At 35.3% G+C, this 13015-nt stretch overlaps 1 pseudogene; it reads left to right on the forward strand.

Moving 5' to 3' along the window:
• The first annotated feature begins 307 nt into the window (after nt 1-307).
• On the forward strand, nt 308-3171 carry LOC149260606 (protein TORNADO 1 pseudogene; annotated as a pseudogene).
• The last annotated feature ends 9844 nt before the right edge of the window (nt 3172-13015 follow it).

Consider the following 13015-nt stretch of genomic DNA (forward strand, 5'->3'; position numbering starts at 1 on the left):
CGAATTTGCAGGTTTATGTGAGGTGGTTAAGTTAGGGTGTATTTTAGGTTTTGATGATGATGCAGTAAATTGCCAGCTTACACAAGCTTTGGAGATATCCAACTAAGTGCCCCAAATGAAATCTTCATTCATGATGACTTGAAGTTGAAAGAGTTTCTTATGGGATCTTCTGCAAGCTGAAAATGTGCATGGAATCCTAACATTTCTGATCCCAGCATACCATTGGACTCATTGTTCTCAATTTATATCCATCTTGGAGCTCAAAACATATCCCAAGCAACACAAAAGGTTGACATCTATGTTTCAAATGACATCTCTTTGCAAAAATAATACTATAGAAAATATGGATATAAGTGGAAATCATATCAATTCCAAATGTGCTCAAGAGTTTAGGAGGGTCCTTCAAGAAAACAAGACTCTGAAACATCTGAATATGTCAAACACTGGCATGAGTGATAAGGGTGTTTCCTACATTGTAGCTGCTCTGTTTTCGAACCATACCCTGCAATCCTTGCAACTTGAAAGAAATCCAATGGGAGGAGAAGGAATTGATCATTTTCTCTGTCCTCTTAGTAGGTTCAAACCAGGCAGCCTCAAGCAAATACTTCTCTGAAATTTTTGTCCATTGGGGGACCTCAGACTAAAATGGGTAGTTCTAGTGTAAGTGCATTGGTGCAGATGATCTCCACAAACCAGAGTTTGCTAAAATTTGCTATAAATGATGATCGTAGCATGGGTGCAGCTGATTTCATCAAAATTCTTGTAGCTCTTCAAAGAAATGCAGCTTTGAAGTCCCTGTCTTTGAAGGGATGTAAAAGAGTTGCAGTACTTGAAGCAATTATGGATATAATTGCAGGTGAATCCCTAGCTTGAAGAGATTATCTAAATGGAACTCCGCTTCAAGACTCTGGTAAAACTAATCATGTTCACCAACGACTTGGAAAAAATGCCAATGCTGAGCCACAGATTGATTTTCTGGAAGACATGCCCATGACAGTGCCCAAAACTGCTAGAGTTTTCCTCTGTGGACAAGAATTTGCAGGCAAGATTTATGACTTTCCCTATTCACCCTTAATCAATTTCTCATTATACACAAAGGTAAAGTCAACAATCCAATCTAACATTGCAGCTGCCCTGTTTTCGAACCATACCCTGCAAGTTGCTATGTTTTTGAACCATACTCTGCAAGTTGCTATGTTTTTGAACCATACCCTGCAATCCTTGCAACTTGAATGAAATCCAATGGGAGGAGAAGGAATTAATCATTTTCTCTGTCCTCTTAGTAGGTTCAAACCAGGCCAGCCTCAAGCAAATACTTCTATGAAATTTTTATCCATTGGGGGACCTCAGACTAAAATGGGTAGTTCTGGTGTAAGTGCATTGGTGCAGATGATCTCCACAAACTAGAGTTTGCTAAAATTTGCTATAAATGTTGATCGTTGCATGGGCGCAGTTGATTTCATCAAAATTCTTGTAGCTATTCAAATAAATGTAGCTTTGAAGTCCCTGTCTTTGAAGGGATGTAGTTGCAGGAGATGCAATACTTGAAGCAATTATGGATACATTGTAGGTGAATCCCTGGCTTGAAGAGATTGATCTGAATGGAACTCCGCTTCAAGCCTCTGGTAAAATTGATTGTGTTCACCAATGACTTGGACAAAATGCCAATGCCGAGCCACAAATTGATTTTCTAGAAGACATGCCCATGATAGTGCCCAAAACTGCTAGAGTTTTCCTCTGTGGACAAGAATTTGTAGGCAAGATTTATGACTTTCCCTATTCACCCTTAATCAATTTCTCATTATACACAAAGGTAAAGGCAACGATCCAATCTACTTCTATATATTGTTGAAATATTTAGTGAGGAGAATGATAATATATTATATATAATACTTAAAAACAACTATAGATAGATAGATCGATCATGCAATGACCACGAGGAAGATTATTCATTATTTGGAATCAAATAAAATATGACCTAAAAAGAGGTTTAAGCTTTTCAAAATTCATAAGAGTAAGAAAATTTTACAGTTTCTGAAATTAGATGACTTATCCTTGTTATGAATGTTATTAGGTATTCCATGATAAATTGGACAACCAAGATTGATTTTTCCAATTCAAATGACCAATATCTGCAATTTTGGCTACAGGTAAAACAACTCTATGTAATTCCATATTGTAGAGTTTTTCTCGAGCCAAGATTCCATCAGTGGACCAAATAAAAACTCTTGTGAACCCAGTTGAACCCATCACAAGAACTCAAGGTATCAAAATCAAGGTCTTGGAAGATGATGATACTAGAATCTCAATTTGGGACCTTGTGGGTCAGCATGAGTTCCATGCTTTTCATGATCTCATGTTCCCTGGTCCCGGGAGCCCATCTTTCTTTCTCATAATTTGCAGCCTGTTTAGAAAACCAGACAACAGACAACCCAAAAAGCTTCAAGAACTTGAAGAAGATATAGTATATTGGCTAAGATTTATTGTTTCCAATTCTAGAAGAGAAGAATCCTTTCTCACTCATGTCACAATTTTCACTCATATTGATAAAACTTCTGAAAAGTTTAGAATTGTACTTATCAACGGTCCAATGCGTTTACAGGCTTAAGGATCGTTTCACTGGCTTTGTTGAATTATCCCCAACCGTATATATAGTGGATGCAAGGTCATCTGGTTTAGTGAATAAGGTTGCTCATCATGTGCAACAAACAACCAAAACAATTTTAGAAAGGGTTCCCAAAATTTACCGAGTATGCGATGACTTAAGAGTGTTGTTGTTCAATTGGAAATTTGAGCATTCCAACAAGCCAGTTATGAGATGGGAAGAGTTTGCTCAACTATGTGAAACGAATATTCCAGCACTGAGAATACAGTCTCACTATGATGACCCCACAAAGGTTGAAGAGAGGCGAAGAGCCATAGCATGCTCTTTGCATAAAGCTGGAGAAATCATCTATTTTCAAGAGCTTCATTTCATCATAGTGAACTGTGTGGTTTTGTGAGAACCCAAGTGACCTTGTGAGCATGATGTTGAAACTAGAACTCTGTTATGAACAAGATCCTGGCAATCACAATTTGAAGCTTTTCATACCTGCAATACTAGAGGAAGGTTGGTACAAGCCACAAACATGGCATCTAGGTGGATCGGAGAAGAATAGGAGACACGACTGATTTATTCTAGATATCAGAGATCTCATGTCCTGTTTACTGCTCAACCTCGAATAGAGTTGAAGCTGGATATCATATTCCCTGGGGTGCAAGGCATAATATGTTAGATTCACCCACTTATCCATTTAAGGAAAACTGATTCAGGATTGTAAGAAAGAGCTTCTACTTGAAGATTGTGAGCCATTACGTAATCACTCCCCCATGTCTGTCTATCTATCTATCTCCCCAAGGAAATTCTTGACTATTACATGCAAATGGGGATACAGTGCTTATGTCTCCAACATATCCCTTTGTTCATGGAAAGCAAGGAACATAGGGAATGCATCAAGGAACAAAATGAATGCTTCCATATGGTTCACTCTAATTATCCAACAATGCTTCAATGACTAGTTTGGAATCTCTCCGGATAATCAACTCTCAGATCTCTCTTTGTAAAGCAATATTTAAGCCTCTTAGAACTGTCCTGAATTCTCCTTCATCATCAGGACTACATTCTAGGTCTTCCATATTTGAAATAGAAAAACTATTGGAGAAATTTCATAGATGGCTACTTGTGCCAATAACCAGGGATTTTCCTTTATTTCCCTGTGAAAATGGAATCTCTAGAAATCCAACATGATATCATCTGGATCAGATTCTATCAATGAAGACTTGGAATGAACCATAAAATCCTTCTATGGAATGAAGAAAACAGAACCAAACACATGTAGCTTCCTCGAGTTGTGAGATGTATCTGCTTCATTGAAATTTCAAGTGTTGAAAAGTGTTGCTTGCATGCATTGACTGGAGGTGATAAAATGATATGAAATATGTCAAATATAGTCATGACGTGCATTGGATTTTGTGTGAGGAGTCAGGACTAGCTAGCTTTTATAGATGCTCAATAATTTCTCACTTTTTGCATGGATTATACATAGGGACAGAACAAGGAATGATAATTTTGTATTGGGAGAAACATATAAAGAGCCCTGGCTTTCTGTGGTTCCTGATTTGTTACTAATTATTTCATAGTCTAGAGTTGTTGTTCAAACTAAAATATCAAGTTCAACATGTACTCATTTGGTTTGAGCATCCATCAATTAATTTAAGACAATATTTGATTTATTTTTTGTTCAAGTTTTTCAGTGTGGGATAAGTTAAACTCTTAAATAATAAATCTTTTCTCAGAACTAGAAGTCTAGATTTTATAATTTAAATCACTATCATATTCACTGATATGTGTACATGAATTTGTTTAGTGTAAAACATTGGCATTTGTGTTTCCTATTGTGGATTCGTTAACAAATGGTCCAAATGCCAAAGGTGGGAATACAGCCTATGGAAGGGCCCCTAGTGTGATCGTGTTAGTTCCAAGAAGGGAGCTTGCAAAACAAGTAGCCTTTTAAAAAGTCTGGAGCTTTGTCTATCATATGCAGTCTGACTTGATATTGACGTTGAAAACAACAAGAAGAAATGATAAAAATAGAATCCAGAATATTCCAATTTAATTTGTCCTTGAATTAAATTGTGAATTTCGAATTTAGTCTTAACAACAACTTGTAAAAGATTAATTAATTCATTTTGAATTAATTAGTTGGAGAAATTGAAGTTAGAAGTCTTTCTGAAGTCATTCAAGAGTTATCCCTTAAATTAAGGAGATAAGGTTGAGTTATATTTGATTTGTAATTAGTTAACTTAGTTTACCGAGTTAAGTCCAGTTAAATTAGTTCCAAACTGTTTGATGAACTAATAGAGATTTATCAGTCAATTGATGCATGCATGCATCCAACTAGTGCTACTTAGTTAACTAAAGATTCTCTCATCATAAACTCATGCATGTCTATTCTGAGAAAGACCCAGTTAAGATTAATGTCAAGGACAATATACTATCAGTTGCATTTGTTTTCCTATAAAGGAAACTCATGCATGTAGAAGGATTTCCATCCTTAAGGATCAACGCAGTTTTGGAGGATTAGTGTTCCACTTGGTTGAGAGTCTTCCACTGGGTAATAAGAGGATCACCCAGGAGAAATTAAGCAAGGAAATAGGAGGCTTGAAGGGTAGAGGAGAAGGCTTGTGAGAAGTCTAAATTGCCTGTGAGCATCTGTGAGGATTGTACTGAGAGATGGCTCGCTGTGAGAGCTAAGGCTTTGTATAATTCCTATCTATTTCCACCTTGTATGATAATATAGATAATGGGGTTTTTAGCTGAGGCTTTCCCTGAAGTATTTTCATGTGTATTGTGCATTGATTCTTCTTCTTCTGGTTATATTGTTCAGATCGATCTTTAAGCTTCCGCAAATTGAAAGTAGAAGTAGGTTATAGTATTTTGCTTTGATTTATATTGCATTATCGGGTTAACCTACAACAGATTTTCTACATGGTATCAGAGCTGGATGTGTAGAAAATTCTACATCGTATCGGAGCTGTGAACAGTATGCTGGGAAGAGAATTCAAAGTTTGAAGTTTGAGATTGCAGGTGAAAATCGAATTCATATCATACTTCAAGGTTGATCAATGGCATTCTATGGTTCTTCTTATGGAGGGAAGAAGAGTGATATGTCTAAAGTGAGATGCTTTAATTGTCACGAGATGGGACATTATGCGACTAATTTCCCATCGAAGAAGTCCAAGAAGGGATCCTTGGAAGGATTGGAAGGTGAGGCATTAGCGTCTCAGTTCGAAATGGACTTTACCCTCATCGCATGCATGGTGTCATCGATGATGGGTTGTGTTTGGTATCTTGACAGTGGAGCCTCATTCCATATGACCAGTGATAAAATTTTATTCAGTGCCTTGGAGGAGAAAGACCTCAAGAAGCGCATAGAGATGGTTGACGACAAAAGGTACAGTGTTTTAGGAGTGAGCACGATTGCTTTTTAGAGGGAGCATGGAGCTCCTATCACCTTGACAGATGTGAAGTATGTGCCTGGACTGAAGAAGAACTTAACATTAGTCGCGGTATTGGAAGACCATGGCTATGATGTGTTTTTTAGTAAGGGAAAGGTTTTCCTTAGACACATCACCACGAGACAGGTGAAACAGATCGGTTCACAAGTTAAGAACCTGTATGCTCTTGAGATTCAAGATGCATGCAAAGCCTTGAGGAGCAAGGAAAATGTTAGAGACTTGGTGGTTGAGAGGGAGAGTAAATTACATCTCAACATGCAGTCCCAGAAGAAGTCTCAGACAATTCTGGAGGAGCCACAATTGGATAAGCAGAGAGGAGACCGAGTGAAGAGATCCACTCATGCAGATACCTCCATTGGGGGGGGGGGATTTTGGTCCAAGTGGGCAGAGGGATCACATGTAGCCATACCTCCAGGTGTGAGGTGGGGCAATGTGAAGTGATAGTCCCAAGAAGGCTGAAATTGGGTAGGGTCCATTGAGAGGTTTTATCTCATGGATCGTACCTTGCTACGGGAGCCCAAAGTACATAGTAGCAGGAGGAACGAGTGGGATTGATGCAGTCAGAGATCAAAGTGACAGAGGCTAGAGCAGTCAGATACTGAAGGGCGCAAAGGTGCAAAGTTTTCAGTTGACAGAGGTAATAACAGTCAGAGACTTTGATGACAGATGCATCATACTGATTCAGGTTGGATTTTTTTATTTTTATTTTTTATTTTTACTTTTTATTTTTTATTTTAATTTAATTTAATTTAATTTTTAATTTATTTTTATTTTTAATTTTTAATTTTTATTTTAATTTTAATTTTATTTATTTTAATTTAATTTAATTTATTTATTTATTTTTTGTGCTGGAGTTGCTGGAGCAACAACACTAAAGAGAAGTGTTGCATGCATAACATTCCATAGGTACACGATCGAGATCGAGTTGAATTCCTTTCTTGTTGAGAGGGAGTGTTGAAAATAACAACAAGAAATGATAAAAATAGAATCTAGAATATTCCAATTTAATTTGTCCTTGAATTAAATTGTGAATTTCGAATTTAGCCTTAACAACAACTTGTAAAAGATTAATTAATTCATTTTGAATTAATTAGTTGGAGAAATTGAAGTTAGAAGTCTTTCTGACGTCTTGCAAGAGTTATCCCTTAAATTAAGGAAGTTATCCCTTAAATCAAGGAGATAAGGTTGAGTTATATTTGAGTTGTAATTAGTTAACTCAGTTTACTGAGTTAAGTCCAGTTAAATTAATTCCAAACTATTTGAGGAACTAATAGAGAGTTATTAGTCAGTTGATGCAAGCATGCATCCAACTAGTGCTACTCAGTTAACTGAAGATTCTCCCATCAGAAACTCATGCATGTCTATTCTGGAAAGACCCAGTTAAGATTAATGTCAAGGACAGTGTACTATTAGTTTCATGTGTTTTCCTATAAAGGAAACTCATGCATGTAGAAGGATTTCCATCCTTGAGGATCAACGCAATTTTGGAGGATTAGTGTTCCACTTGGTTGAGAGTCTTCCACTTGGTAACAGGAGGATCATCCAGGAGAAAATGCGCAAGGAAATAAGAGGTTTGAAGGGCAGAGGAGAAGGCTTGTGAGAAGTCTAGATTGCTTTTGATCATCTGTGAGGATTGTACTGAGAGATGGCTAGTTGTGAGAGCTAAGGCTTTGTATAATCCTATGTATTTCCACCTTGTATGATAATACAGATAGTGGGGTTTTTAGCTGAGGCTTTCCCCGAAGTATTTTCATGTGTATTGTGCATTGATTCTTCTTCTTCTAGTTATATTGTTCAGCTCGATCTTTAAGCTTCCGTAAATTGAAAGTAGAAGTAGGTTATAGTATTTGCTTTGATTTATATTGGATTATCAGGTTAACCTACAACATATTTTCTATAGTTGAAATTGTTCAAAAAGTTCATTTGTAATTTCTTTATGCTTGTGAATTCAAGAATTCCATGTAAGAAATGTTTTGTAATTCAGGTCCATACTGACTTTGAGGTTTATGGTGGAGCAATTGACCTTCCTTCATCCTCTGTATATGGAGGTGCTCCCTATGGTCCATAGGAATATGCATTGCGTAGAGGTGTGGATATCATTGTTGGTACACCTGGGTGCATTAAGGTGACAATTCAATATATTTTGTATACTGTTTGTGCACAAATGTCATGGGCAGACACTTCATAGTCGCTTTTCTCTTCTAAAGGCTAAGATATAAAATGGGTGAGATGATTTTCACTAAGTATTATCTGTGTCCTCCAATGGCAATTAAATATGAATTTTAAAGAACAAATTGACATCTCCTCCTTTGGTAACATATCAAATTATCAAAATAGTTAACTAAAGAGTATGCTAATAAAATGAAAACATCCCCACCTGTCTACCATTAAAACATAAGCCAAAATCTACAATTTGGTTGCTTGGTTGGTTGGTAAAGTGGGGGCATTGTTATGCCCCCCACCAAGGTGAATGTCTTGTGGGTGAAATTTGGTTTATTAGGATACCCGCCCAGTTGCAGCATCTTAGCAAAAGGGTAGCTTCCTCGAGTTGTGAGATGTATCTGCTTCATTGTAATGTCAAGTGTTGAAAAGTGTTGCTTGCATGCATTGACTGGAAGTGATAAAATGATATGAAATATGTCAAATATAGTCATGACGTGCATTAGCTTTTGTGTGAGGAGTCAGGACTAGCTAGCTTTTATAGATGCTCAACAATTTCTCACTTTTTGCATGGATTATACACAGGGACAAAACAGGGAATGATAATTTTTTATTGGGAGAAACATATAAAGAGCCCTGGATTTCTGTGGTTCCTGATTTGTTACTAATTATTTCATAGTCTAGAGTTGTTGTTCAGACTAAAATATCAAGTTCAGCGTGTGCTCATCTGGTTTGAGCATCCATCAATTAATTTAAGACAATATTTGATTTATTTTTTGTTCAAGTTTTTCAGTGAGGGATAATCAATTAAACTCTTAAATGATAAATCTTTTCTTTGAACTAGAAGTCTAGATTTTATAATTTAAATCAATATCATATTTACTGATATGTATACATGAATTTGTTCAGGGTAAAACATTGGAATTTGTGTTTCCTATTGTGGAGTCGTTAAAAAATGGTCCAAATGCCAAAGGTAGGAATACAACCTATGGAAGGCCCCCCAGTGTGATTGTGTTAGTTCCAACAAGGGAGCTTGCAAAACAGGTAACCTTTTAAAAAGTCCGGAGCTTTGTCTATCATCTGCAGTCTGACTTGATATTGAAATTGTTCAAAAAGTTCATTTGTAATTTCTTTATGCTTGTGACTTCAGGAATTCCATGTAAGAAATGTTTTGTAATGTAGGTCCATGTTGACTTTGAGGTTTATGTTGGAGCAGTTGGCCTTCATTCATCCTCTGTATATGGAGGTGCTCCCTATGGTCCACAGGAATATGCATTGCATAGAGGTGTGGATATCATTGTTGGTACACCTGGGACATTAAGGTGACAAAACATGTTTTGTGTTCATTTATCCCTTTTATGTGTTACTGTTCATAGTAAATTCAAGCTTGACATTGTGGTTGATCTATGAAGAACTTCCTAACCCCTTATTCTTGCACAATATCATCTATTATTCAACAATGGACAAAACACAACACAAGCTCTCCATATTCACAAATTTGTAGCCAAATGACCAACCTAAATGCCAAAAAAAGTATCCTTTGTGTTTCTATTTTGGGGGAAAAATGGATGCATATCTGGAACTTATGCGTTCATCTCCAACATATTGAGATCCTCATTCTTACCATCTGTATCTTCACATTGACACTTCGTTCTACTTACTACAACTAGCATGTAGTCGCAAAGGCCTTCCACATACTAAGGTACTGCTGATGAGAGTATAAGAATATCCTTTGGTTGAGCATTAAGATTTGTTTCCCTTCCTCTCTCCTATATCATATTCTCTATCAAATCAACATTCTGTATACCAGCACTGCACCTTTTGATGGTTGTATATTTTGTTTTTCTAGAAAGTTTACAACTGCATATGGAGGTGTAATAAAAAGGTCAAGGTATTCTTCTATGGACTCACTGGGTTTCCTTCGAGAAGTTCTTTGTAGACACTGCAAGTCTATTGCATGATTCAGTTTCTATGAGCAACAAGTATGACTAATGCATTCTCTGTAGTGGTATTGCCCAAGTGCACATACAACACTTCCCTCAACTTAAGGGTCATCACAACCCATCAACTTCGCTACAATAAATTCAACATCCATGTACTTATCAAAGCCCAAAAGTCAAGACAAGGTCTACTAGCAATTTCTGGATTTGGTAGTAAAAGGAACAAACTTGGTTTAGAAGATTTTCTTGAAGGTCAGAAACATAAGAAATGAAGACCATGACACCTTGTGAAGAGCTTCCTATGCTACCTGTCCCTAATTTGTACTACACTCTCAAGGATATTGTATTTGAGGCTGCAAAGAATAAAGAAGGATTAACAATATTTCATGGGAATAATTTATGGATGCATCTGATGTAGAATTGATTGCAGAACAAGAAATTTGGGCTGCCACATATCCTTATCAAAAGAACTAGGCCTTTGATTATACTAATGGAGACTTGTATAAATGGAAATGCCACTAGAAATACTTGCAAAAAAAATTGATTTGGAACCATTACCATATGAGGGTGAAGGGTTCAGTTTGGATGAGGCAATGAAAGACAAAGGTCCGGTCTGGGATGCAATTTTTAATGAAAGTAAGCTCTTCGATTGAGCACTTGGGAAGGAAGTTGTGCATGCCTTTATTTTGAGTAGATTGTTTGATTGTATTACATTTAACATTAAGATTTATTTTTTCATTCAAATTTCGCTATAGTTAGATCACCTAACATATCACATTCTTTTTCATCTATGCTCTTCTTCCATATGCGCTACCGACTTATGGCATTTCCTTTGCAGCATCTGGTGCAAATGCTAGTTATAAAGCCCTTACTTGATTGAGCTCTACTCACGTCAATTCATTAAAGGTATAATTATGCTCAAGTAACCATTGGAATATTTATGTAAAGTATGCTCTGCATTTTGAATGTTTTGAAAATGAGCATTGCTTTAATATTTGTTTTTTTTTTTTTCAAATAAAATTTATTTATAATAATTAACTATTAAAAAATAAATATTTGATATAAAAATTACAAGTGTTTAAGCTAAAATATGATAATTAAATAGGAAAAAAATTAATATATGTGTTAATAATTATGATGATGTTAGATCTAAGATTTTTGTGATCTTTTAGCCACTTTCAATGATATGATTAATCCGCAAAAACATTACAATTTAGATTTTGATGATTCATATTTTATTTATAAAAAATAATATCAATAGATCACTATTAATATATTTAAAATTAGAAATTTCTTTATCAAAATTAAAGACAACATTATTTCATGCACCACTTAATGGCATTAGTGGTTTCATCATTAATAATTATTTTATAACTCAATTTTCTACTTTTATTAGTATCTTTGATTTTTTTTTTTTTTTTTTTTTTCGTTTTTTTTTTTTTTTTTTTTGTTTTTTTTTTTTTGTGTGGTTCATAGACACCCTGGTCAACGGGTGGTGCTACGTCCACGGAAAAATCTGGGCTGATCGACCCCGAAGGGAATCTAGCCCTGCGACCCACTAGCTAGGCCTAACCCCAAGGGCTTCGGGGAGAATGGACCTTGTGACTTCCCGATGGCGAGGCACTGATTTTGACCAACTGAGCTAACCCTTGGGGCTTGTATCTTTGATTACTTAGTGGCAAACATCGTTAAAATAATTAAAAATAAACATCTTTATTTATTTAATGGTAAACATAGTTAAAATAACTAAAAATAATCCTATGCACATTCTTGATGTGTTTCCAATATGAAAATCGAAATGTTTATTTATCATGGTGAAGGTAAATGCATGCCTCAATTTAACTACGACTTCACTATTTTTCCCTAGTTTATTTCCATTTAAACATTATTAGTTGTTGCTTTAACATTTTTATATACAACAATTTCAAATTTTTTTGTATGTATTGATTATCAAACTAGTTTCACTTAAAATGCTTAGTCCCAACTTTTAGCTTGCTTTCTTGAACTTGTTTCTCTTTCATTCTCTCTTTTCCCTATAATTACATATCAATCTCCAAATTCCTTCATGTCCCCTTTTAAAATTTGAGTTATATTGGAACTCTTTACTTCCATGATTGCTTCACACGATTTAGTGGTTCACAAAATAAAACCATCACATGAACCTTTAGTAAGCTAGGTATAATCTGAAATTTATTATTGAATTTGTTCATCATTTTTGAGAGGTGACCCAAGGATTGACATTTGGTGTTCTAAAATACCAAAGTTGCTAGCACCAAATCGCAAAGTTCTTTTTTTTCAAGAATTTAAATGATTAATTTGCATTGGGTGGTTTTATCAAGCTTGAATAATAGAAATGTGTTGTTTTCATTACTTATTTAATTTACAATTCTCTTTGCAAAAAAAATCTAATAATCCATTTTTCATTTTTATATTGGTGGTTGCCATCATTTTTTCATCCCTAACATTATCTACTTTATAGATGATTATGTCATTATCTCTTTCTTTACACAAACTTTCTTGTTTTTAATTCATCTTATAGCTTCTCATCTCGTTCATTTTCACACGTGAATTCATATGATTTACATAAAAATAACATAAAGTTGTTTTCATATTTTAAATTAATATATTCATTTATTTCAAACCATCTAATATAATTTTTTTTTTAATAAAAATGATTTTTTGTATTAAGTCTAAGTCCAGTTGCAGCAAATACTCGGGGATTACATTGCCAATTTTCAGGATAGACCATAGTTCAAAGTGACCACAAACCCATTACATGGAAAGACACCAATAGACTAACTATATACCCAATTATATATAGTTTGCAAAACCACAAAAGGAGAAAAGACACATAAAGT

The sequence above is a fragment of the Pinus tabuliformis genome, chromosome 6 (genome assembly GCF_031772625.1).
Source record: "Pinus tabuliformis cultivar Carrire ecotype Pingquan chromosome 6, CPIR1, whole genome shotgun sequence".
NCBI classification, from domain to species: Eukaryota; Viridiplantae; Streptophyta; class Pinopsida; order Pinales; family Pinaceae; genus Pinus; species Pinus tabuliformis.